The sequence below is a fragment of the Bubalus kerabau genome, chromosome 9 (genome assembly GCF_029407905.1).
Source record: "Bubalus kerabau isolate K-KA32 ecotype Philippines breed swamp buffalo chromosome 9, PCC_UOA_SB_1v2, whole genome shotgun sequence".
Lineage (NCBI taxonomy): Eukaryota > Metazoa > Chordata > Mammalia > Artiodactyla > Bovidae > Bubalus > Bubalus kerabau.
Genome location: NC_073632.1, coordinates 88,307,504 through 88,334,747, shown reverse-complemented (window position 1 = coordinate 88,334,747; position 27,244 = coordinate 88,307,504). Strand labels below are relative to the sequence as shown.

Here is a 27,244-nt window from a genome sequence, read left to right as displayed (position 1 = left end):
AATTTAGAACTAAATATTTTATTTTGATTTGGGTTCCCTTGTGTAGGTCAAGTTTAACTAATGCCCAATAAAAATAAAAATACATATTTCCCATCCAAAACTATTAAGTATACCTATTTTACACCCTAACCTTATATCTCATGGAAATTAGACCACATTGCAACACAGTCATTTGAACTTTTCTTTGAGATGTTTTTGTCAGAGAAAATAAGCTGACAAGAATACGGAAACCCTCCATTTATAGCAAACCCTTGGTGAGGAGGCACTATTTATAAATATTTTCCATATGATGTACTTGTATTTTTTGGTTCTGAGTACTATGCCTATATTGTTTCTTTTCTCTTACTTTTTTTCTTGTGAGTAAAGAGTTCCATTCTCTGTGCCCCTTTCTCCATGAGGAGAAAAGAAAGGAAGATCTATTTTATGAAACAGGTCATGGGAGCAGGTAATAAAATAAGGTTTTGCACAGGCTTATTTATTATACTGGTTCTGCCCTCCTGTTCACTCATTTCTAGGTTCTGAAAAATGGATTTTATTGTAACAAATATGAAGAGAAAGGACTATAATAGTCAAAAGGGTCATGGTCCAAATATAGAAAAGCATCAAGGGTGAATAGGCCATGTGTCTTCAAGTGCAGAGCCCTGTCATTTTTATGGACGAGGCATCACTAAGCAGATGTACCTCCTGAAGGGCTTTTAAGGGTATCAGTGGTCCCTACAGTTAAGAACACTAGTGATGCTGATATTTGCTTTTTTCATGTGTCCCTTCCCATTTACTAAACTAAAGGTTGATGCTTCCTGTAGACTGTGCCAGGCACAGATGAAATTATGCCATTTTTAGTTTCTGGGGTGAAGATGTTGCAGGGCCTGCACTAGGCAAACAGTCACCCTCCCTCCATGGACACATCTTCCCACTGCAGCCCAGCAGGACTCACATGTCTGAAGCCTTCCTGGCCTTTGCAGGTCCTTGTCATGGAATCTCACATTGGGTGGATGCTAAAGAGATTTCCCACCAATGCATACAATGAGTGTAAATTTGTTGCCGGTGGATGTGTACAGAAGGCTTTGGCTGGTCTTTCTTAACCGCAGAGTGGTCACATTATTGTGTGGAAAGCTTTCTGATGCATTACTGTGGGCTGACAGAACTTGCTCAGGGCCTTCAGGGAAATAGGAAGTATTAGTTAAGGCTCAAGCCTTTTAATTCCTTCTCTTTTTGTTTCTTTACCAACAAATTTGGTTTGGTCTTTGAGTATCTGGTGGCTCAAATGGTAAGGAATCTGCCTCCAGTGTGGGAGACCTGGGATCAATCCCTGGGTTGGGAAGATCCCCTGGAGGAGGGAATGGCTCCCCACTCCAGTGTTCTTGTCTGGGAAATCCCATGGCGGGCATTTCCCATGGAGTTGTAGAGAGTCGGACACGACTGAGTGACTAACACACACACACACACACTATTTGGTGACTTAAAATTGACATGTCAATTGACATGTCACGTCATCTCAATTTTGGCCTCACCAACTGAGTGGTATATAAATAGGGCCAGCACTTTAATAATTCCCATTTTATCTTATTATTTTTTGCAGTACAAATTGACTTATATTTCCATTTTATATATGAGGAAATTCAAGCTCAGAGAAGGTAAAGGAACCACACCCAATGTCAGTCCATGGCAGAGGGGATCTTCAACCTGTGTCTCCTGCCCATGAATCCCATACACGCTTTCTAAAAACCTTTCTTAAAGCTGGCTTATAGCATCCTCTGTGGTCCACGGAAGTAGCCTTATTCTAGGCGAGAGGAAGCCAGGTCACTCCTCACTGATTTGATTGTGTAATCTTGGAGAGATTGCTTTGACAACTACTTAACCTTTCTGAGCCTCTATTTCCACATGCTTTTCTCACATTATAAGGATATTATGAAGATGAAATGGTAAGCTGTGAAAAAGAAAATAATAACACGTACTCAAGGCATTATTAAAACATTTTCTTCTCTATATTGCTAGTTATCAATTAAAAGAAATATTATAATCTACTTGTATACCCATGTTAAAACCAAAGAGCAGATGCTGCAATAAAATTAGTTCTGGCACCTAGTCTAAAGGCCCTTAATGAAATCAGAGAAAGCCTGATAAATGAGACAATATGATAAAATATTTAATTTTGTAATCTTTGTATATCTATTTGCTTAATTGTTTTTGCTTATTTTTCTCTACTTTTGTTTGTTTTATGAGAATCTGTGCTAAGGAAGAATCCTTAATAAGATTTCTAAACAAATTATTTTCCCTTCAGTGAAATATCAGAGAGAATGAAAGTGAGATTCCAAATAACTTTAGTATACGTGAAGTCAATGAATAGTGTGTGATGAAGATCATTCGTGGGTCTGCAGATTTTGGCAAACTGCTCTAAAGCTGAAACCAAAGCATATTTTAAAAACTTATTCTAATTTTTTTCAGGGTGACTTATTGCTGGCTGCATTGTTTAAATTGTGTTCCTCAAATTATTTATATAGGTGTGAACAATATAGAAATCAAGCTAATATGCCCATATTGGATACTAGTCAATGTTGACTGAAACCCAAATTATGGATACAAATACACATTCTCCAGCATTTGGATTTATTTGAAAACAAAGAGAAAATTAAATCACGTATGATGGGCTAATCAAATCCTCACTGAAAATGGCTTTGGGATTCTAACTCATTGTTTAGAATTTTAGTAACATTTATGATAGATGATGCTTTTACCTTTAAAGTAGAAGTTGATTTGAGACTTGAAATGCTTTCTGATCAAATGGATTCTAAACTTGTTAAAGTACATGTGTTCAAATCTGATTTTATACCCTATGGATGTTCAGCAAATAAAAAACATTCATCCAACCCTTGGAATACTCTGCACAGGATCTGCGTGTAGGATCTGCCAGTGTAAGTTATCTGTGTCCAAGAATATGTCAGATGCATTTACCACGTCTGCCGCTGAGCCTTGACAGTAGCTGGAAATTTGACCATGTCTCAAAGATAATATAATTTGACCATATTATTTCCATATTATTCATATGCAATTTCTTAGAGAAGGAAAAACAATTAATGTTTTTCTTGAGTTGTGTTATATGTACCTTTTCGGTTGTATTTATGAAATCCTTTCTTTTCTTGGAATCAATACAGTTGGAGGCTGGAGGAAAGAAAAATATTTGGGGAGTTTCCACATTACTTTTTATGTTCCTGGAACCAGTTAGCTTTCAGAGTTGTGCTGCCCAAACACTATTGAAACATACAAATAGATTTAATTTTGGAAACAGTTCCCAGCTACATTTATTATGTCTTCTGTAATAGTCCTCATTATTGAGGTGTATATGTGTATAAATTAGTGAGTATGAGCATGAGCCAATAGGAAACAAAGGTAGGACTAGTACTTGAAGCTAGAAATGATGTTAATGATCAAAAAACATGTAAACAAAGCCTAGATACTTCCTAGAGAAAGGCCCCAAATGTAGATGTTAGCTTTCTAGCAGTCAACTTAAAAAGGGGCACTAAATAGCTTACAATGTAATCTATAAAGCCAGTTTTTAGGAAAAACAAAATTCTCCTTGATATTGATACCACATACATATCTCTGATGTGTCCTCACTTTAAAAAGACAATTAAACATTGTAAACTGCACAGCTCCCTTTTAATTGCTAAATGAACTGAAATAGACACCTTGCTTTATCCATAGTAGCATGCAATACATATTTTTGTTACCACTGACGTGTACCTAAATTTGTTACCTAAACCAAAACATGGCATAGGATCATCATCACTTTTTTTGATAAATTGATGAAAACACTGACAAAAATCATCTCAATCACTAACAATACCATAAGAAATGAATATTCAGGCCATCAATAAATATATCCTTGATGTTAATGGGCTGAAGCACAGCATGACTATTGCAATATTCTGCTTTAGGTAGTGATATATAGAATTACGAGATTTGATATCATTATCTATTACATTCTCTTCCTCACAGGATTCCCCCTTAATCTTATTATCTTTCAAAAATCAATTTATTGAGTACCTACTGTGACAGACACCTGGATACAACAACCTTGATTGGGAGGAATTATTGTTTTCATTTTCTCACAGAAGAAAGAAGTATCAAAAAGGTTAAATAAATTGTCCGATATTATGCAGTTATAAGATTTAGATCCCTGACCTCCATCTCTTGCCTCTCCAGCTTGGCAGACAGATTCTTTACCACTGCACCACCTGGGAAGCCCTAGAACTAAGGCAGGGGTATGAATTTCCTGAATTAAAATGCAGTATTCTTTTCATTTGCACATTTTCTCTCTTATCCTAACATGCTTCAGGTTCTAATCAGGCATGATCTTTCTTTTCCCCTGGTTTTCAGTGCTTTTCACATCTACATGTTTGGCATATGTATACATAGAATTAGAGCTTCCCAGGTGTCACAGTGGTAAAGAATCCTCCTGCCAATGCAGGATTTGTTCCCTGGGTCAGGAAGATCCCCTGGAGAAGGAAAGGGCAATCCAGTATTCTTGCCTGAAAAATTACACGGACTGAGGAGCCTAGCGGGCTACAGGCCATTGACTCGCAAAGAGTCTGACATGACTGAGCATGCATGCATGATAGAATCAGCATCAGACTTCACAGGTCTTTAGCAATTAAAATGACCACTCCAATCAGTACGGAGGCAGGAAAGAAAGAGTGAGAAATTGGAGAAACCATGTAAAATTAATATTTTATTGTTTACATTTCAGTTAAAGAGATTTAAGCCTAACTCTTACTTACTTTAGTTACTGTATTGAGATGAGATTCTTAACAAACGATAAGGTGATTGGATGCTTAAAATTATTTGGTTAAAAAAAAATGCACATTTCTGTTAACTTTTTTTCTACCTAAACTTTTAAATAACATCTAACTTGTCTGCACCTTGCAACATTTGCAAAAAATTTCTCTTTGTGGTTAGTAGATGAAAAAGTGCCAGAAATTCAAAAACTAACCCTTTTAGGGGTTTTGGAATGCTCAACTTTCCCGAAGTCCACTTAGGTCTGTCACTTAGTCCTGAAGGGTTTCTGTGTCCTCAATTATTGGATATGGTGGTAGACTAACCAAGATCCCATCTGTGTTCTATGTCTGAGAGTCTATGAAGCTCTTTTTTATTCAGTAAGCAAGAAGTGTGTTTTCTCAGGTGCTGGGCACACACATGTGGTATATTCACAATCATTCATTATTTCATTCGCTTATTCACATTTATTTATTCCTCCTTTCACTCAACTGACAAATATCTATTGACTTCCTATTCTGCCAGCTACTGTCCCATGTCCTGTGGGACATTCAAATGACTTTTTAACTTTCAATACATTTCATTGTGGTTGAATATATATAGTTAATTCAATAAGGTAAGGGATCTATATCATAGATATTAACTAATAGTTCAGTCTTTTAAACTCAGCATTTCTAAAATCAAAATAGATAAGTTTTCATGTTTATAGTAAAAGATCTCCACAGCTATTCTTTTAAATAAAAGATAAGAAATATATAAATTTTTAAAGATTGTTTTAGATCTACTATTCATAGATAATGGAGAAGGCAATGGCACCCCACTCCAGTACTCTTGCCTGGAAAATCCCATGGACGGAGGAACTTGTTAGGCTGCAATCCATGGGGTCGCTAAGAGTCGGACACGACTGAGCGACTTCACTTTCACTTTTCACTTTCATGCATTGGAGAAGGAAATGACAACCCACTCTAGTGTTCTTGCCTGGAGAATCCCAGGGACAGGGGAGCCTGGTGGGCTGCTGTCTATGGGGTCACACAGAGTCAGACACGACTGAAGTGACTTAGCATAGCATAGCATAGCATTCATAGATAATGTCTTAAATAGTTCATCATCTTTAGAGTTTTCCTGAAAAATAAAAGAAATTTTTATATTTTATTTGATATAGTATTTAGATATATTTATCCAATACTTTGGCCACCTGATGTGAAGAACTGACTCATTGGAAAAGACCCTGATGCTGGGAAAGATCAAAGGCGGGAGAAAAAGGAGACGACAGAGGATGATATGGTTGGATGGCATCACCAACTCGATGGACCTGAATTTGAGCAAGCTCCAGAAGTTGGTGATGACAGGGAGGCCTGGCGTGCTGCAGTCCGTAAGGTTGCAAAGAGTCAGACACGACTGAGCGACTAATCTGAACTGATCAACTTAGATAAGTTTTGTGTATATTTTGGTGCAAAGTACTCTTTTTAAATAGCCTAATAAGAAACAGTGTTCTTAAGATTGTCAAGTGATTTATTACTCAGGGAAAATAGCTGTTTAAACTTATTAAGCCCCTCAACGATTTCTAGCTCCTTCATGCCCGTCAGATGACCAGCATTCTACTTTTCTGAGTGAGTTAAGAACATCTTAAGGAAAATTCTCAGTTTCTTTTCTATCTAAAATGTTGATTTGCTTCATTATTTCTTCTTTTCCTCCAGTCTTAATTCAGAAAAGTTGGACTTCCCTGGAGGTGGTTAAGGCTCCGTATTCCCAATGCAGGGTACATGGGTTCCATCTCTGACTGGGGAGGATCCTGCATGCTGCTTGGTGCAATCAAATAAATATAGAATAAATAAATAAAACAAAAGTTTTCATTCTTTCTTCTAAAACTGATCTTTTAATTGACGCTTTTGAGTTCCCTTTTCTTTCCCACTTTTCCAAGAGTTTATTCCCTAATTCTCTTATCACTTCTTTTTCCCTTTAGCTTCAAGTCTTCTTTATCTAACAAACTTCTCAAAATTGATTCTTTTTCAGGTTACACATTTGTAGTTTGTCCAGGAAGAGATGGAAAGAGGTGAAATATGTGTGAACTTTCTGTAGTGTCTCTGGGATTGGGGTAGTCTGCTTGGAACTTCTAATGTCAGTCACTGTCTACCAGAGTTCCCTTACCATCCCTCACGACCTTTCCTTCTCAGCCTCACGTCCATTGTCTCGATGTGCCAAGTGTTCTAGTCAGACCAGCTCTTTCTTCAACATCCTCTGGTCTTCTCTAATGCATAATGATGTGTACATATTAAATGCCTTTTCTCTGCATCTGTACTTGCCAAATCCTAGCATTCTTTTAAGACCTAAGAGAGTGTTTCCTAATTGCTGCATGCCCAATCAGTGTCTTGTTTCTGTACTCCCATAAGGCCATTTTATGCCTCTGTAGCTTTTACAACTTGTTTATATGGTTTTCTTACACACTAGACAGCAAGCTCTTTGAAAGGATTCTTGTCTTATCTGTCTTTGAATTCCACATGTGTACATTATTTTGAATTCATACTCGATGTCATTGAAATTGATATAAGTTAATAGATAAATGAGACAATAATATCTAGATTCAAACTTCATATGAAATTTGATTTTCAATACTATTTTATGTCATCACATTAAGATATATATGCTTTGGAAAATGTATCATATGATTGAGTGAATGAACCAATAGATGAAATTCTGGAATTATCTGACAGAGTTTGTCTATTAGGATATTATAGGCACCTGCTTGAAACTTGAACATTTTTCTAGCCTTAAACTTTGCAGGTGATGACATATTCCAGGATGAGGCTGAAAATATGAATGCCACCCAGAGATTATCAAAGTGCCAGGGTAGTACCTGAATAACTACATAGCAGAGGTGACTATAAAGCTTTTCTGGTTACCTCACTTGGATAAGGGATTCCCTGGTGGCTCAGACGGTAAAGAGTCTGCCCACAATGCTGGAGGCCCGAGTTCGATCCTTGGGTCCAGAAAATCGCCTGGAGAAAGTAATGGCAACCCCACTCCAGTATTCTTGCCTGGAAAATTCCATGGACAGAGAAGCCTGGCAGGCTACAGTCCATAGGATTGCAAAGAGTCAGACACGACTGAGCAACTATGCATGCTTCACTTGGATAAAGCATGACTTCCATTTGAACCACTTACCACTGTTGCCATACCTGGTTGTTCAAACCCTTCTTGATCATATACTTTGTTAAGCTCTGATAATAGCTGCTATTCAGATTATTTGTCATTTCCTAACTTTATGTCTAATTCCAAACTCTTGAGGGTTGTACCCTGTTTTTTTGTTGTTGTTTTTTTTTTTTCTGTTTGCCTAATCAATCCTTGGACAGTGTGGAATCAAGGTTTGAGGTTGTGTACCTTTACACTGGCACATGAGTCCCCATTTCCCCATTGACTGTAAAAATTTTCAAGAGAGACAGAATTGATTATTTCAGCAGCTCAGTTACTAACTGAATAGGGCTCATCTGATTAGATTGTAAGATATGCCATAGGCTTTGCCTTGATTTCTTCTTGAAGGATCTTTATTGTGTGCGGACCTAGAATATGGAGACTGAAAACAGTTTTATTCATTACATCTGAGAATCAGTTGTAGCATGAAATTTTGGAATGCAATTCAGGTTTTCAGCTGTGCTTTCATTACTTTGGGTATTATTTCGACTGATGTGGGAGGCTCTTCCCTAAGAGAGAGATTTTCCTTCAGGCAAGGTCAGCTTGTTTATGCATACTTATGAATATAATGCATATTTTACCACTCTATTTCTCTGTTTTCTTTGTTTACAGAATCCAAAATTAACGTTGGCTTTTTTTTATGCTAATATTGGCATATCCAGGAGTAAAAGGAGATTTAGAGAAAGAGTTATGACCTTATTTAGATACACCAAAATTGTAACCAAATAGTAAACATAAGTTCTGTAAAAGATGAGACTGGAGAAAACAATACCTTGGATGTATGACTTTGTTATGTCATACTTCTCATTAGAGTACACTAGTCAAATAGTCCTCCTTTGGCTTTATCCTTCAGGTATTTAGTTAAAGAATAAATATTTACAATAACTTGTTAAGCAGTAGTTATTTACCTGCCATAATATTATTAGGGATAGAATAGAGGGAATTGAAAAGAAGAGAAAAAAAACTTACAGTGAGAATGTAAATATAAAAATGTATCACATATGAGAAAACAAAAAAAATTTAATTAATACAGAACATCTAATTGGCCATGCCCCTTTGCAAAAACAAAGCAGCAAAGAGCATTCTGCAAGCGAAGTAGTACCTGTGAAGGTGGGGTCCTGTGTTTCTATAGGCTCTGTTAGTGAAATTTCGGTTTTATGAACCAAAGGGCTTACCTCCATTAACTGTCAATTAATGAGCTGTTCTTGCTATTGGATAAAAATTGATAAACAGTTTAATGAAACATTGGTTTTTAGCTACTGTAATTTTCTGTTCATTTGACTTATTAACTTTAAGGTATGGGCAGTAAATGTCATTGCTCATTCTAAGTTCAATATTATTTATTCCTCATTTTTATTCCTTTTTTCATTTAATCAATTTCTGCAGTGGGGTCAGGTTAATAAACTTGTAATAAGATAGTAATATGGATAGTGGAAAATAGTTGACTTGAATGGTTGAAGACCTAAACTATATATAGCCCAGGTCATCATAATGACCTATGAGTCCTTAAGCAAGTGTTTTAACTTCTCTGGTTCTCAGCTTTTTTTCCCCCTGTTATTTGGCTGAGAGAGTCGATGATTTCTAAAATCTTTCACATTACTAAATACTCCCTATATGATTTAGAATAAGCTCAACAAATAATGGTGATAGAAGTGAATGATTATGTATTTGCTCCTAAAATAAGTTAGTCTCATGTCAAATATGTGGTCAAGAAAAAAGAAAAATCTCAGTTACAACCCTGATCTTGGAAAACTTGACATGTGTTTAAGAGTACATGTGGGGGAGAAGTTTGCATTGCCAACACCAGACAATCATAGCCCAGATGCAGAGTAAGGACCAGAGAACACTATACTATCCTGAATCATCAAAGAAAGATTAAATTATGTTCAGGAGACTGTAATTAACTCAAGGAGAAGGCTAATGTACTTTGGAAAATAACCACTAGCAGATGTTAAAACAAAAATTATTTCTCTGTGGTCTTTACCTAACCATAAGATTGTATTAACTAGAACATTTACCTTATTCCCTAAGCTTCCCCATGAACCAGACTTTGACCACAGTAAAATCAAATAGATGAAACTAGAGAGAAACAGGAATGATAGAGCCTTATGTTTTTATTTAATCTGATTATTTATCTCTAAATCTAACACTGGAAATGGCAAGTTTTTGTATGTTAGCATTCATGCATGCTCAGTTGTGTCCAACTCTTTGTGACCCCAGGGACTGTAGCCTACCACGCACCTCTGTCCATGGGATTCTCCAGGCAAAAATACTGGACTGGGTTGTCATTTCCTTCTCCAAGGGATCTTCCCGACCAACGGACTGAATCCACATCTGCTGAGTCTCCTGCATTGACAGGCAGATGCTTCCCCTGAGGCCTCTGGGAAGTCCCATATTACTGTGTGTGTGTGTGTGTGTGTTTAGTTGCTCAGTCATGTCAGACTCTTTGCCACCCCATGAACTGTAGCCCGCCAGGCTTCTCTGTCCATGAGATTTCCCAGGCAATAATGCTGGAGTGGGTTGCCATTCTATTCTCTGGGGGATCTTCCTGGCCCCTGGGTCTCCTGCTTTGCAGGCAGATTCTTTACTGACTGAGCCACCAGCGAAGCCCGTTAGCACGTACAGTTTTCTTTAAAGACTTAGTATCACTGTGTCTCTCAAGCCTTTTGTGCTTGTCTTGATAGGATTGGCCATTTCCTCTTTTGTGCTGTGCCCAGTACTGTGCTTATATTTTTGTCAAAGCACCTAAAACACTTTGCAGCACTTACTTGTTCACAAATGTTTCCCTTCTAGGCTCTATAGAGTTTGCTTTTTCATATATGTATTTTGTAAACTTAGCTCATTTTCTGATGAGTATAGACATTCTATAAATGTCTAAAAGTGTCACAGGAACAGTCCAGAAACCCTAATTAAGGAGGCTTAAGTTATAATCATGAATTCACAGGTACTTACTCTTTTATGTTTTTGGTAGTTCTAATTCACACAATGCTTTTATTTTGTATCTTTCCTACGCTCCAGCACTGACAACCTGCCGAGAAGTGGCACTCTCAGATCATTTTCGCCAGCAGTTTCCAGGACCAGCCCCCTAAACACAATGGCAGAGTAATCGAATTTTGGTTGTTTGTCCCATCCTCCTTTTGTGAAAACTCCCCTTTTCCAGACACACTTTTCACTTTTCAAAGCCTTCTGTGTAGTTGTCCCAGCAATGAATTGTCCCCTGCTCCCAAATTAGCACTCTTTCCTGTTCCTACTCTTTATCCCTTTTTTGTCTTTACATTCCGAACCCAGTTCCAACCTTTAGCTTCGTATCATAACTGTTTCTAAAAATATGAGCTTGTAATCAGACTTATCTCTGTGTGTGAGAGTGTGTGTGTGTGTGTGTTTATCTTCCCAGCCTTTAACTATCTTCTCTACCACCTCCCAGGTGCCTCTTGTTTTGCCCCTCTAGACACTCCAAGTGGAACAGTGGCCCCATTCAAAGTTCTTTTTTGTAGCAAGGAGAAGCTGCTGCTTCTGGTACACTTTTGGTACACTCTGATAAAGTATTTAAGCATACATTTATCTTTCAGTACTCTCCTCCCATCTTTACCTACTAGTTTTGAATCTCTTCTACTCCCTTCTATAAAATAAAAGAGGTATGTATCTCTTTTCTACGACTGAATATATGAAGAGTGGTATTCCTTCTTTTAAACGTTTCTTTTAACCAAGCAATATAAGGATCATATCTTGTTTCCAGGTCCTATTTGCCACTTCTTCCATAGAGTTGAAGCACATAATAATTGTTTTTAATTGTGACAGCTCTCATCTAAAGTGTAACTGGTATATTTTATTGGCTCTTCTACTAAAATTATGATCTAGTGTGTATGTGTTTAACCTCAGAAAAAAGGTTGATAACATTTGTATTTGCATGAGAAGTTTGCCAATGAAGTGCTAACCACAGTAAACTATTAATCCATAACTTGTCTTAAAATAATTTGGAAGAATAGAGAAATGAAATACTAAAGAATCTTACCAGGAATGGACATTTTAGATACGTCTACATGTCTATCTATCTATTAATACCTGCCTACCTATCTAATCATAGATCAACATGACCCTCACTTAGCTTAGTAATAACAACCTGTAAGCTTCCAAGAATAAATATCTAATGTCAAGGATGATTTTTTTCTAAAAATAGTCTGAGAAACCACTGGATTAGAAACAATAATGTTCAAATTTTCCAAGTGTTTGTTACAAGTAGGCGACGGAGGTTTGGAAAATATTTTTAAGGAACTCTTCTGTAAGCCTATAAACAACGAAAAATCAGTCTTTACTTTGTTAGTAAAGTGAAAGATAATTTTGCCTCATATTTAGGAAGGAATTTTAAATAACTTGGGGATATTTAACAAGATCTGTGAACACAATTTTCTGAAAACTTGTTAGTTTTATTGAATATTAGTATTTCATTGCAGAGTGGTTTCTTATGAATCCAATAACCTAGAAGTAAAGCTTAAAAAATGAAAAATCTCTCTTTTCTTTATTCCATTTTTACAAAATATACTGTGTGAACTGCCGATTTCTAGGAAATACAAGCATAAGTTGTAATACTACATTCTCAGGAACTGTTTGAGGAAATATTTTTCTTTTATTTCAAAGAAGATACTGAGGCACAAAAACTCAATTAAAATTAAGGCAAAAACAAATTTCTGAGATGGTTATCTCTATGTCTCTATTTTAATAGTAACAACAATTGCCTCCCTTGTAGAGGCCATTACTGATTCCAATTGCAACAAAGCGATTTGCGCAAAATCTCCAAACTTGGTGTCCTATCTTTCATGTTATTATCATTTAGATCTTTGTTTTAAAATCACACTAATTACTTGGAAGTTTCTGTGAGGTAAAACAGCAGTACAATATTATGACCACTGCTTTTTGTTCTTCAAGGGCAAACCAATCATGGAAGAGGGCATGCGTAGCAGTTTCATACGATAGAAACAATTTTCAAACCCTCTTAATGAGTGAAAAAAGCAATCTTCTATCATCTAACATTCCAGTTACATGTGCATATCATGAGACAACTGTTTCCTGTTTCCCGTGGCCATAGTCCTGGAGAGTCAGACTGGAAAAGCAGGGTCAGAACTGGGAACACTGCCCCTGACACATCTGGTCTGGAGGACTCACATGCTCCCTTTCGCCTGTGGAAGCTCTTGGTGGGAATGACGCTTTTCTGGGTTAGGGGATGGTTGGGTGCTTGTGTGCAGCTGCCAGATAGCTGGAAGGAGTGGGTGTCAGTGCCAGCGTTCTGAGGCTGAAGTTCTCCTTTTGTCTTTTAACTTTTAGTTCAGTGGCCATGGGGTCGCCAATCACAGGTAGTCCCTGGATGCCACAAGTTGTTGTTCCCTGTAAATAGCTGTCTCTATAGAATCTTGGCCTATTTCTATCTTGGATGAGTTCGTCTCAGAGTGTGAATAGCTCAGTGATTTATTATTTTTTATCTGAGAGATGCCATGCTTTAGCTTAGGTCATATTGCCAGTGTACAATTTTGTTTTTTTAGCACTTGAACTTGATTTTCTTTTCAAAAGAGGTACTCTTTGGTTTGTTACTATGGATATGGTTTAAATATATAAATATATATGTATAGTTATAGAAGCTATAATATTGTTGTTGTTGTTGCTCAGTTGCTAAGTCGTGTCCAAATTTTTGTGACTTGATGAACTGCAGCACACCAGGCTACCCTGTCCTTCACTATCTCCCGGAGTTTGCTCAAACTCTTGTCCATTGAGTTGATGATGCCAGCCAACCATCTCATCCTCTGTTGTCCCCTTCTCCTCCTGTCTTCAATCTTTTCCAGCTTCAGGGTGTTTTCCAATGAGTCGGCTCTTCACATCAGGTGGTCAAAGTACTGGAGCTTCAGCTTCAGCATCAGTCCTTCCAATGAATATTCAGGGTTGATTTCCTTTAGGATTGACTGGTTTGATCTCCTTGCTGTCCAAGGGACTCTCAAGAGCCTTCTTCAACACCACAGTTCAAAAGCATCTATATGTGTATATATATATATATATATATATATTTAAGGATATATATACATATAAAATTATACCATATATATATATACTATACATAATATATATACTATAATTTAATATGAAGAAAGTGAAAGTGTTAGTCCCTCAACAGTGTCTGACTCCTTGTGATTCCATGGACCGTAGCCCACCAGACTCCTCTGTCTGTGGAATTCTCCAAGCAAGAATACTGGAGTGGGTAGCCATCCCCTTCTTCAAGGAATCTTCCCAACCCAGGGATTAACTGGATCTCCCATATTGCCAGCAGATTCTTTACCTTCTAAGCCAATAGGGATGCCTTATTTTATATGTATATATACATATACATTTGGAGAAGGAAATGGCAACCTACTCCAGTGTTCTTGCCTGGAGAATCCCAGGGACGGGGGAGCCTGGTGGGCTGCCATCTATGGGGTCGCACAGAGTCAGACACGACTGAAGCAACTTAGCAGTAGCAGCATACATATACATACATACATACATATCTTTAAGGACCCCATCACTATTCCCTCAGTGTTTAATCAGTCATGCTCTTTGGCTTTGATGAAGCTTTCAATTTTGAGAATGGTGGAGCTTGTCAAGAGTCATTTAAGTGCCAGAAAATGGTTGATTTGAGGCAAGAACAAAGTTTAGAAAGAAAATAAATCTAGCATTCGCTTAATAATTTGCCCTTTGCAGCAACAGAATCTTATCTGACCACCCACATTCATCTGGCTGCTGACGTGGTTCTTGCTTCAATTGCAGAAGCTATTTTTGCACCTTTTGTGTCTTTTGAGGAACCGAGTGGGCCTACGTGCTTATAATGATTCATGTTGCAAAGTGCACAGGGTGTCCTGAAGTGATATGCAAAGAGGTGGAGAAAATTAAAGCTAACTGCTTCCTTTAAGCATTTTGAACAGTCACATGAAATGGTACTGGATTAAGGCACATTTTAACTCTCATGTCCTGATGCTTTAGTCCTTTCTATGAGACATAACTTGTCTGGAAGAAAGAGCAATGTTTTTAAAAATGAACAAATATACAGTGGATATCTATAGATATGTAGTACTATTTTATATGGGCCTTTTATACTGGGAGATAAACCATCTAAAGATGGTGACTGATTAATCTATTTGGATTATGTACTTTGACTGATCTTCTATGCATTTTTTTTGGATCAGGCTTGAATAAATTAATTCTAAGTATGAGAAAGTTCCTTTCTTCGTTACTTTTCAGAGTTTGTTATGTCTCAGGATTTAACTTTGGTTGGTTTTGGCTTCCTATTTCAGAAATTAATTTTAGCATGGAACATAACATTGCTGAAATAAACTATAGAAAAGAATTTTCTATGAGGTTATCTGAGTCTTCGTCCTGGGGAGTTTAGTTGCTGATACACCAAAGAAGTTTAGTGGGAATCGGCTTTAAGTAAGATTTGTATCATGGATTGCAGTGGCATAATTTCTAGTTCCAATACATTGATTTAACTCTAGCATTATTTTCCACGTTGCTTCCACGTTTACTGTAACAGATGATTCTCTTTTAATGCAAGAACTTATTCAAAAGATGTGAAAAGACAGGAAATTTTTTCTTGAAAGAAAAAAAGTCTTGAAGGATCCAGTTCCAAATTTTCTTTTCTCAAGGAGAGCATTTCTATGAGTAGTGTGTCGGTTAAATTCACTACAAGGTTCATCATTTTTAAAAGATCTTATTGTTTATTTTTTAGATTCCCAGAAGTTGTGCATGTGTTCCTGTGGAGGGAGTTGGCATCGTTGAAAGCAAAGACGGCTGTGATGCACTTTTTTGATATGAGGATAACAGGTTAATAGCTGACATTTATTATTTTATTCTATGAGTTTTACATTTAACTTGAAGAGAACTTTTAACTTACTGTGCGCCCACCCATATGTGAATTGACTATCATCCAGTCTGGGAAGAAACAATGTATATTCTATTTAGTGAGTGAAGGTTTTGTTTTGTTTTTCATAATAGCCCAGTTTTAATTATAATTTGCTTAATTGAAGCAGCTTCATTTAAGAGAATTTCTTTCTGGCAGAATTTATTTTCATACAAAATTCTGTATAGTAAAACCTAATAACTTTTGTTACAGAATATGAAAACATTCCACCAGGAGAGCAAAATCACAATTGTAAAAAATTTGCAAAAAGCTTATGACAAAATATTAAAATTAGTAAGCTGTAGTCATAAGTCATAAAAACTTTGGCCAGACATGCAAACTGTACAACTATCTGCAGTTATTGTAACCAACATGCAAAAAATACCGTTCAGTTTTCCATTAGGTTTGAAATGTCCAGTTAAATTTTAATGTATGTCAAACTAGACGGTGATCATCTCAATCTCTTTACTTTTTCTCCAGAAGTTCTCTTAACTGCTTGGCAAGGTTTTATATAGTATACAGTACCTTCCTCATATTGGCTACTTGCTCCTTTTAAGGAGAACTAAGGTTGTGATGGGAATTTTGACTAATAAAAGAAGCATTTATAATGAATTTGGCTCTCAGAAAGGTGCCCTTTTTTAATCATCCTGTGGAAATAAGTCTGTATTCAGCTGGACTCTGGCACTGCTCTTGGTTTTTCGGTAGATCCTTTTTTCCTTCATCCGGTACTCATAGGTGGTATGACTTGTGCGTCCGTCTGTGTTAAAGCAGCAGTGCTCTGAGATGCTCGTGTATTTCTTAAACTATTTTGCAGTTGATCTATGACATTTTGAAAGCAAATACATGGAAATGGCCTCTAAATTTTTGTCCAGTAATTATTATCAGAAGACATCTGTTTTATTTACAAGTGTAATTCCACCAATGCCTCAAAAAAGACCAAGTCACCATTTTAGTTTTTAAAAAATGTTCTATTATTAAAATATTGGAAGTAGAGAAGTAGTGTTTATAACCTGTCATTTTATACCATTATTATTTAGGATGTTATTATTTAATGCTCACTTGACTTTTGCCACCACTCAAGTAATGATTAATTTCCTGAGGTAAAGTTTTTTTCTAAGATACTGTTTTTCTAAGCAAAAGATCCCAGATTGACAACCCTGGGTACTGTAGGCCTTTATTCATCTACAGAGCTGGGCTGCCCGGCTGCCAATCCCACCCAGCTGTTATCCTGAAGAGACCTCTGTGGAGGTCTACACGGGAGGCTGTTTCTGTGCCTTTCCTCTCAGGGCCTGTCTGAGGAAATTATTTAACTGGGTGCCAAATTTATTTGAGTGGGACTGAAGCATGGCCAAAGGAGTGGGCACACTTTTAGAAAAATGGCAACTCTTCCAAGTAATATCATTTTCTTTTCTTTTGCTCAATTACTTTAGTTCTGTTACCACTGAGACAGCATGCAGAAGGTAGTGTCTTTTTCAATATTACTCCACTCAGAAAAATGCACAGAGCCTGCAAGACAATGCCTGTCTTTCTTTACTAACCGAAGGACTCCTATGGGCTAGAGCACCATCCACAGGAAACCCCAAAGTCATATCCTCCTGCAAATTATCCTACTCCTTTCAGAGCACTCAAAGGCATGAGGGAAAAATTTCAATGTGAATGTGAAGCTGTGTTTGGAATACTGTTCCTTTGTTGGCAGTGGGTGCCAAAAGTGAATTTGCGTGGGTTTGGTTACCATAAAAAGAAACCTCAGAGAATGAAATGATAACCAGCTATTTTCTTTCCATGTGAGGATTGCTCTAATATTGCATTTTTAACACATCAATTGATTGGGGAAATTGGAGATATACTTTCAACACATAATTAGAGAATTTGAAAAATGAAATCAATCTATACAATCATTGAGAAGTAATGTAGCTATAATTAACTATATTACTACTGATCTTCATAGCTCCAAGTAGATCTCTATTGAGAAAATTATACTAAAATTACAGATATATACAATGATACATTTGATGGTTTATAATAATATTCTGAGATACAAAGAAGATATTTCTCTATCTTATAAGAATTTTCATACATTTAATTAATACAACACAAGCTCAAGAATTTCTACCATTGTTGGTATAATTAGATGGCTAAGTAAAAGTATCCTTTAAAAGTATCACCAAAAAAAGACAAATGTCATTATTAAACTTTGAAAGCCTTATGGATTTTCAAGTGAATTTATTTTCCTAAGTGTAAGTTCAGGAGAGCAGCAAAGAGACTTTGAAGTCCAGAAAGACATGCCATGCATGCCCAGGAATAGATCTATGGTGCAAACCATTTGCATTGCAGAATTTTTTCAGTCTCCAAGATAAAGCAATCGAAGACAAGAGATTAACGAAAAGAGTCCAAATGGTTCATGAATAGGATCAGTAAATTCCCAAAGGATCCGTCACTCCTGTTTTCTCCCATCTACCTTTCAATGTGCCTCAGAAACTCCAAGAAGGAAAGTGGTTTTATGGATAGCAGTTAGTTGAAGTCTGTCCAAGGATGGGTTAGAGAGTTATATCCTCAGATATGTTTAAAATCTCATGTAAACAGTACATGTGAACTAGAAGTGATTTCCAGTTCCCTAATAATAGTCTAATTACACAAAATTGTGTAATAGTCCCTAATAAGCTTGTCACTGAAGTGAAAAGTTAGATATTTTAGTTCAAAAGAATGTAGACCAGAAGATGTCCCAAGTCCTACTGGGATCTTCAGTTCAGGCAGAAGGACAGAACCTCTTCTTGGACAGAAGTAGGGAGAATGATACTAGGTTTATCTAATTTATGATAAAATGGTAAGACATCTTGGGTGGGTTTACCTTAGAAATTTTAAAGGAGGAGGTTTTCCTGACTGATTCAGGGAAGTCTGGTGGCTCAGTGGTAAAGAATCTGCCTGCGGTGCCGGAGACCCAGGTTCGATCCCTGGGGGAAGATCCCCTGGAATAGGACGTGGCAACACACTCCAGTATTTGTGCCTGGAGAATTCTGTGGACAGAGGAGCCTTGTGGGCTATAGCCCATGGGTCACAAAGAGTCAGACATGACTGAGCAACTAACAACACTTTCCTGACTGAAGCTATTTACATAATTGAGTCAATGTGTTTTTTACTGGGATCAAAGTTGTGATTTTTAAATCATTTTCTGAATAATAAATGCTATTGGAATATAGGATGTTCTTCTATTAGTATCAGCAAGATTGTTTTTTAAAAATAAAAAGTAGGTGTGACTTTTTCTGATTTGTCCTTTAAAATTTAAACCCATTGATAATTAAATAACTATTCCAGATAATTTTTTTCTGACCATTAATGTATTATTTCTGATCTACTTTTGAATTTTGTGTAAATCACTTTTCTTCATCTTCTGGTCTGTTCTTTAATAGCAAAATATTATTACGTTTCCTTGAATTTTATTTGGTGCTTTTATTTTTATATGTCCTTAGTGGATAAGAATTGTATATATCTGGTTTAGGGTTTCAGTTCAGTTCAGTTCAGTCGCTCAGTCATGTCCAACTCTTTGCGATCCCATGAATCGCAGCACGCCAGGCCTCCCTGTCCATCACCAACTCCCAGAGTCCACCCAAACCCATGTCCATTGAATCGGTGATGCCATCCAACCATCTCATCCTCTGTCGTCCCCTTCTCCTCCTGCCCTCAATCTTTCCCAGCATCAGGGTCTTTTCCAGCATCAGGGTCTTTTCCAATGAGTCAGCTCTTTGCATGAGGTGGCCAAAGTACTGGAGTTTCAGCTTTAGCATCATTCCTTCCAAAGAAATCCCAGGGCTGATCTCCTTCAGAATGGACTGGTTGGATCTCCTTGCAGTCCAAGGGACTCTCAAGAGTCTTCTCCAACACCACAGTTCAAAAGCATCAATTCTTTGGCGCTCAGCCTTCTTCACAGTCCAACTCTCACACCCATACATGACCACAGGAAAAACCATAGCCTTGACTAGACGGACCTTTGTTAACAAAGTAATGTCTCTGCTTTTCAATATGCTATCTAGGTTGGTCATAACTTTCCTTCCAAGGAGTAAGCGTCTTTTAATTTCATGGCTGCAGTCACCATCTGCAGTGATTTTGGAGCCCAAAAAAATAAAGTCTGACACTGTTTCCACTGTTTCCCCATCTATTTCCCATGATAAATGTAATTCTTTACTGTAAACCACAAAAATTAAATCTGATTTTAAAAGTTATTGCCTCATTGCTACACAAAAACACTATATTGTATTTAATTATTAAATATAGTATCCCAGTCCTGTTTTTCATAAAATTTTATGTATGTGTTTAACTTCAAGTCCATGTTTTAAGCAAAATTATATATTCTGTGAAAACTGAGAAATGGCAAGTGACCATATGCCTAATTTTCACTTGTGAGGTTCTTATTAATACTTTTTTAAAAGTAATGCTTTTCAAGGAACAAAGTAAAACAGTTGAATGTCATGAGACTTAATCATGGTCTCACAAGGGGCTGTCTTCATTAATACTTCAATATACAGATTTTAACATTGTTTAAATTGTGGATTTGTTTGAAATCCATACAGAACTCATATATTCTCTCAGGACTATGAAAAATTCAAGCACTGGAAGTATCAGAGTCAAGTGAAAATACTTAGAAGAAAGCATTATTGCAGATTTATTTTTTCTGTTATGTTCAGTTGCTAAGTTGTGTCTGACTCTTTTTTTCGACCCCATGGACTGAGTCTGGTGGCTTCTCTGTACATGGGATTTCCCAGGCAAGAATACTGCAGTGGGTTACCATTTCCTTCTCAAGGGGATCTTCCTCTCCCAGGGGTCAAACCTGCATCTCCTGCATTGGCAGACAGATTCTTTACCACTGAGCCACCAGGGAAGCCCATGTTTTATTTTACATTGTAATAAAACTTAACAGGTGAGCTGGGAGTAGGGGATGCTGGTTGGGAAGGTGAGAACCCCTTATGCTTGGCAGTCAGCCAAACGTGGATTTGATTCTGGTTCTGATCCTAAGTATGGAAGACAGTCTTAACCATTGGGCAACTGGTGGAGTCCCCAGAAGGACTTCTTGATTACAGATATCTTGCTTCAGATACCTGGGGGCTTCTGATTTCTCATCCAAAAGATTTATTTATTCCATGTTTTTCCCCCTTTTCCAAGTATACCTGTTATCATCACAGTAGCGTTCTATATTAGGGACCAAATTGGTCATGGAAATAAAATCAGTGTTTGAGTTTTAGTTTGGGAAATTACAGTACATTTACACAGTGGCATCTTTTTTAACAAATATTTTATTTAAAATGTGAACATCCATGAGTACATGCTAAATCACTTCAGTCGTGTCTGACTCCGTGACCCCCATGGACTGTAGCTGCCAGGCCTCTCTGTCCATGGACATTCTCTGAGCAAGAACACCGGAGTGGGTTGCTAAGCCCTCCTCCAGGGGATCTTCCCAAATCAGGAATCGAACCCGAGTCTCTTATGTCTCCTGCATTGGACATACTCATGGTAAAAAAAAAAGAAAAAGAAAGAAAGAAAAATAAAGATTACCAGAAGTCATAAGGTTAAAGGTAGAAATCCCTTCCTTTGTCCCTTCTTTTGACTCCCTGGCTCCATTTCTGTGATTTAACTAATGTAAAAGCTGTTTGGCATCCTTACAGAAATTTTCTGTTTATTGCCTGTTTCTCTTTTACACAAATGGGATTATAAAATACATTCTAGGGCCCAATAAACTATTTTACATCCAATGTTACTACCTTCTGGATGAGCTTTTATATTAGTACTTATAGATACACTTAATTTTCTTTAAGTGGCTGTCTTATGACTGAGCCTTAATTGACCTAAGTAATCCTTGTACACACATCTTTGTGCTCTTGTGTACATCTGTAAGGACACATTTCAAGAAATGGAATTCCTGGACCAAAGAATATGAGCTTTCTTTCTATTATAAACACTGCTATATTGCCTATTAAGGAAACACATCAGATATCATCGTAATTGATACAATTGAACATTGACATTCTCAGAATTCTGTGTTGTACTACCTTGGCCATTCTCTTATGGAAACTGAGTATTCACTTAATATCTAATAGTTTCTAAGTCGTCAAGTTTTCCTGAGCCATTCATAGTCATCTGGAAGACTTTTTCACCTTGCTGTCATGCAAATTTCCTAAAAAGGGTATTTATTTAAAAAATGTTTAAATCTACAGATTAAATTTTAAAAACCCACTCTTCTCAACTGTTTAATATCTAAGGAATTAAAGCCAAGACTTTCTGTCAAAAGTCTAAGATGTTTTAATATGTTAATCTTATATTTTAGAAAATATGACTGAAGTTTAAAAAATTTTTTTCTCCTTGAGTTATCCTTAGGCATAGTGACAATCAATATTATGTTTATTACTTTAGTGTTTTCTAAAGCAGTTACTTGCTGTATTTTTTAGAGCACATAATATGGTGTTGTTTGCTGTTCAGTCGCTCAGTCATGTCCAACTCTTTGTGACCCCATGGACTGCACCACACCAGGTTTCCCTGTCCTTCAGCATCGCCCAGAGTTCGCTCAAACTTGTGTCCATTGAGTTGGTGATGCTATTCAACCATCTCATCCCATCATTCCCTTTTCCTCCTGCCTTCAGTCTTTGCCGGCATCAGGGTCTTTTCCAATGAGTCGGCCCTTCCCATCAGGTGGCAAAAGTATTGGAGCTTCAGCTTCAGCATCAGTCCTTCCAGTGATTTTTCATTCAGGGTTGATTTCCTTTAGGATTGACTGGTTTGATCTCCTTCCTGTCCAAGGGATTCTTAAGAGTCTTCTCCAACACCACAGTTCAAAGGCATCAATTCTTCCGTGCTCAGCCTTCTTTATGGTCCAACTCTCACATCAGTACATGACTACTGGGAAAACCATAGCTTTGACTATACAGACTTTTGTCAGCAAAGTAATGTCTCTGCTTTTTAATATGCTGACTAGGTTTGTCATAGCCTTTCCTCCAAGGTGCACGCATCTTTTAATTTCATGGCTGTAATCACGCATTGATTTTGGAGCCCAAGAAAATAAAGTTTGTCAGTTTTTCCATTGTTTCCCCATCTATCTGCCACGAAGTGATAAGACCAGATGCCATGATCTTAGTTTTTTGAATGTTGAGTTTTAAGCCAACTTTTTTACTCTCCTCTTTCACTTTCATCAAGAAGCTCTTTAGTTTCTCTTAGCTTTCTGCCATAAGGGTGGTATCATCTGCATATCTGAGGTCTTTAATATTTCTCCCGGCAATCTTGATTCAAGCTTGTGCTTCAGACAGCCTGGCATTTCATATGATGTACTCTGCATATAAGTTAAATAAACAGGATGATAATATACAGTCTTGATATACTTTGTTCCCAATTTGGAACCAGTCTGTTGTTCCATGTCAGGTTCCTACTGTTGCTTCTTGAGCTGCATACAGGTTTCTCAGGAGGCAGGTAAGGTGGTCTGGTATTCCCATCTCTTTAAAAATTTTCCACAGTTTTCTGTGATCCACACAGTCAAAGGAATAAGCGTAGTCAATAAAACAGAAGTAGATGTTTTTCTGGAACTCTCTTGCTTTTTTTTATGATCCAACAGATGTCGGCAATTTGATCTCTGGTTCCTCTGCCTTTTCTAAATCCAGCTTGTACATCTGGAAATTCTGAGTTCATGTACTGTTGAGGCCTAGCTTGGAGGATTTTGAGCACGACCTTGCTAGCATGTGAAACGAGTGCAATTGTGTGGTAGTTTGAACATTTTTTGGCATTGCATTTCTTTGGGATTGGAATGAAAACAGCTTTTCCAGTTCTGTGACCACTGCCGAGTTTTCCAAATTTGCTGGCATATTGAGTGCAGCATTTTCACTGCATCATCATTTAGGACTTGAAATAGCTCAGCTGGAATTCCATCACTAGCTTTGTTCATAGTGATGCTTCCTAAGGCCCACTTGACTTTGCACTCCAGGATGTCTGGCTCTAGGTGAGTAATCAAACCACTGTGGTTATCTGGGTCATTAAGATATTTTTTGTATAGTTCTTCTGTGTATTCTTACCACCTCTTCTTAATATCTTCTGCTTCTGTTAGATCTATACCGTTTCTGTCCGCTATTGTGTCCATCTTCACATGAAATATTCCCTTGGTATCTCTGATTTTCTTGAGAGATCTCTAGTCTTTCCCATTTCATTGTTTTCTTCTATTTCTTTGCATTGATCACTTAGGAAGGCTTTCTTATCTCTCCTTACTATTCTTTGGAACTCTGCATTCAGATGGGTATATCTTTCCTTTTCTCCTTTGCCTTTCACTTCTCTTCCTTTCTCAGCTATTTGTAAGGTCTCCTCAGATAACCATTTTGCCTTTTTAGCATTTCTTTTTCCTGGGGATGGTTTTGATTACCACCTCCTGTACAATGTTTTGAACCTCCATCCATAGTTCTTCAGGCACTCTGTTGATCAGATCTAATCCCTTGAATCTGGCACTTTCACTGTATAATTGTAAGGGATTTGATTTAAGTCACACTTGAATGACTTTGTGGTTTTCTCTACTTTCTTCAATTAAGTCTGCATTTTGCAATAAGGAGTTCATGACCTGAGCCACAGTAAACTCCCAGTCTTGTTTTTGCTAACTGTATAGAGCTTCTTCATCTTCAACTGTAAAGAATATAATCAGTCTGATATCGGTATTGAACATCTGATGATGTTCATGTGTAAAGTTGTCTCTTGTGTTGTTGCAAGAGGATGTTTGCTATCACCAATGTGTTCTTTTGGCAAAACTCTGTTAGCCTTTGCCCTGATTCGTTTTGTACTCCAAGGCCAAACTTGCCTTACTCCAGGTATCTCTTGACTTCCTACTTTTGCATTCCAGTCCACTATGATGAAAAAGACTTTTTTTTTTTTTTTTGGTGTTAGTTCTAGAAGGTCTTATAGAACCTTCAGATCAGATCAGATCAGTGGCTCAGTCGTGTCCGACTCTTTGTGACCCCATGAATCGCAGTATGCCGGGCCTCCCTGTCCATCACCAACTCCCAGAATTCACTCAGACTCACGTCCATTGAGTCAGTAATGCCATCCAGCCATCTCATCCTCTGTCATCCCCTTCTCCTCTTGCCCCCAATCCCTCCCAGCATCAGAGTCTTTTCCAGTGAGTCAACTCTTCGCATGAGGTGGCCAAAGTACTGGAGTTTCAGCTTTAGCATCATTCCTTCCAAAGGAATCCCAGGGCTGATCTCCTTCAGAATGGACTGGTTGGATCTCCTTGCAGTCCAAGGGACTCTCAAGAGTCTTTTCCAACACCACAGTTCAAAAGCATCAATTCTTTGGCACTCAGCCTTCTTCACAGTCCAACTCTCACATCCATACATGACCACTGGGAAAACCATAGCCTTGACTAGACAAACCTTTGTTGGCAAAGTAATATCTCTGCTTTTGAATATGCTATCTAGGTTGGTCATAACTTTCCTTCCAAGGAGTAAGCGTCTTTTAATTTCATGGCTGCAGTCACCATCTGCAGTGATTTTGGAGCCCAGAAAAATAAAGTCTGACACTGTTTCCACTGTTTCCCCATCTATTTCCCATGAAGTGATGGGACCGGATGCCATGATCTTCGTTTTCTGAATGTTGAACTTTAAGCCAACTTTTTCACTCTCCACTTTCACTTTCATCAAGAGGCTTTTGAGGTCCTCTTCACTTTCTGCCATAAGAGTGGTGTCATCTGCATATCTGAGGTTATTGATATTTCTCCCGGCAATCTTGATTCCAGCTTGTGTTCTTCCAGTCCAGCGTTTCTCATGATGTACTCCGCATATAAGTTAAATAAGCAGGGTGACAATATACAGCCTTGACGAACTCCTTTTCCTATTTGGAACCAGTCTGTTGTTCCATGTCCAGTTCTAACTGTTGCTTCCTGACCTGCATACAAATTTCTCAAGAGGTCTTCACAGAACCATTCAACTTCAGCTTCTTTGGCGTTAGTGGTTGGGCATAGACTTCGATTACTATAATATCAAATGGTTTACCTTGGAAATGAACCAAGATCATTCTTTCATTTTAAGACTGCAGAGACATAACTTTGCCAACAAAGGTCCATCTAGTCAAAGCTATGGTTTTTCCAGTAGCAGTGTGGATATGAGAGTTGGACTCTAAAGAAAGCTAAGCAGCGAAGAATTGATGCTTTTGAACTGTGGTGTTGGAGAAGACTCTTGAGAGTCCCTTGGACTGCAAGGAGATCCAACCAGTCCATCCTAAAGGAAATCAGTCCTGAATATTCATTGGAAAGACTGATGCTGAAGCTGTAACTCCAATACTTTGGCCACCTGATGCGAAGAACTGACTCATTTGAAAAGACCCTGATGCTGGGAAAGATGGCTGGATGGCATCACTGACTTGATGGACATGAGTTTGAGTAAACTCTGGGAATTGGTGATAGACAGGGAGGCCTGGCATGCTGCAGTCCATAGTGTCATGGAGAGGTGTACACGACTGAGTGACTGAACTGAACTGAACTGCATTTTGGACTCTTGTTGACTCTGAGGGCTACTCCATTTCTTCTATGGAATTCTTGCCCACAGTAGTAGATATAATGGTGATCTGAATTAAATTTGCTGATTCCCATCCATTTTAGTTCACTGATTCCTAAAATGTCAGTGTTTACTCTTGCCGTCTCCTTACATTACATCTCATAACATTGTGAGATCTACATATAATGAATTTTAAATTGACATTTGTAATTGGCAATGTTGTAGCTTAATGGAACAATATTTCCTAACTGTATTTATTTTCTACCCAGGAAGCGACAAGACAATCATGCCCATGAGAACTCTAAACCATTCAGGTAAACATTATATTTTTTAACTTTCCCCAAAATATATTTTGTCATCCATATTATGAAGATTTTATAACTATTTTATTTAGATGCACTTTTCTGCCTTTTCCAAAGCTCTGTGACAATCTTTAATTCTTGCAGCCAGCCTTAGTCTAATCAATGTTTTTAAGCTATAAAATATACTTATATTTTATGTTAACATTATATATAATACATATAACATTTTATGTTAACATTTATTATATACTTGTAAATTATATCATATTATACATTTAACATATCTAAATAGAGAAATATGTAGTACACTTAGCATGTAAGTCATAAAACTTGGTTAGCAACAGCTCTAAATTTATTTTAATGAAGACTTTTAAAATTTTTATGATTTTATAAGTAGTACATATCAAAAGTTTTCCCTTAAATGCTCTTATTTTATCAAGATTAAGGAGGGTTTAAAAAGGTGACCAAAAGTTAGGAGATTTATGCTTATGACAATATTAAATTTGTAATTAATAACCTTTAATTGTGGAATTAGTGTAACAGATATAAAAAGGATTTCTTGG

At 37.3% G+C, this 27,244-nt stretch overlaps 1 protein-coding gene across 15 annotated transcripts in view; it reads left to right on the top strand.

Moving 5' to 3' along the window:
- HIVEP2 (HIVEP zinc finger 2) overlaps window positions 1-27,244 on the top strand; it is a 218,602-nt gene that overhangs the window by 161,522 nt on the left and 29,836 nt on the right. For 14 of the 15 annotated variants that reach the window (XM_055535788.1, XM_055535785.1, XM_055535794.1 and 11 more), the window contains 2 exons: window positions 15,707-15,801; window positions 26,649-26,693. The gene's annotated coding sequence lies outside the window, so the exon portion shown is untranslated. The remainder of the gene's footprint in view (window positions 1-15,706; window positions 15,802-26,648; window positions 26,694-27,244) is intronic. The other variant, XM_055535797.1, reaches the window with a different exon arrangement.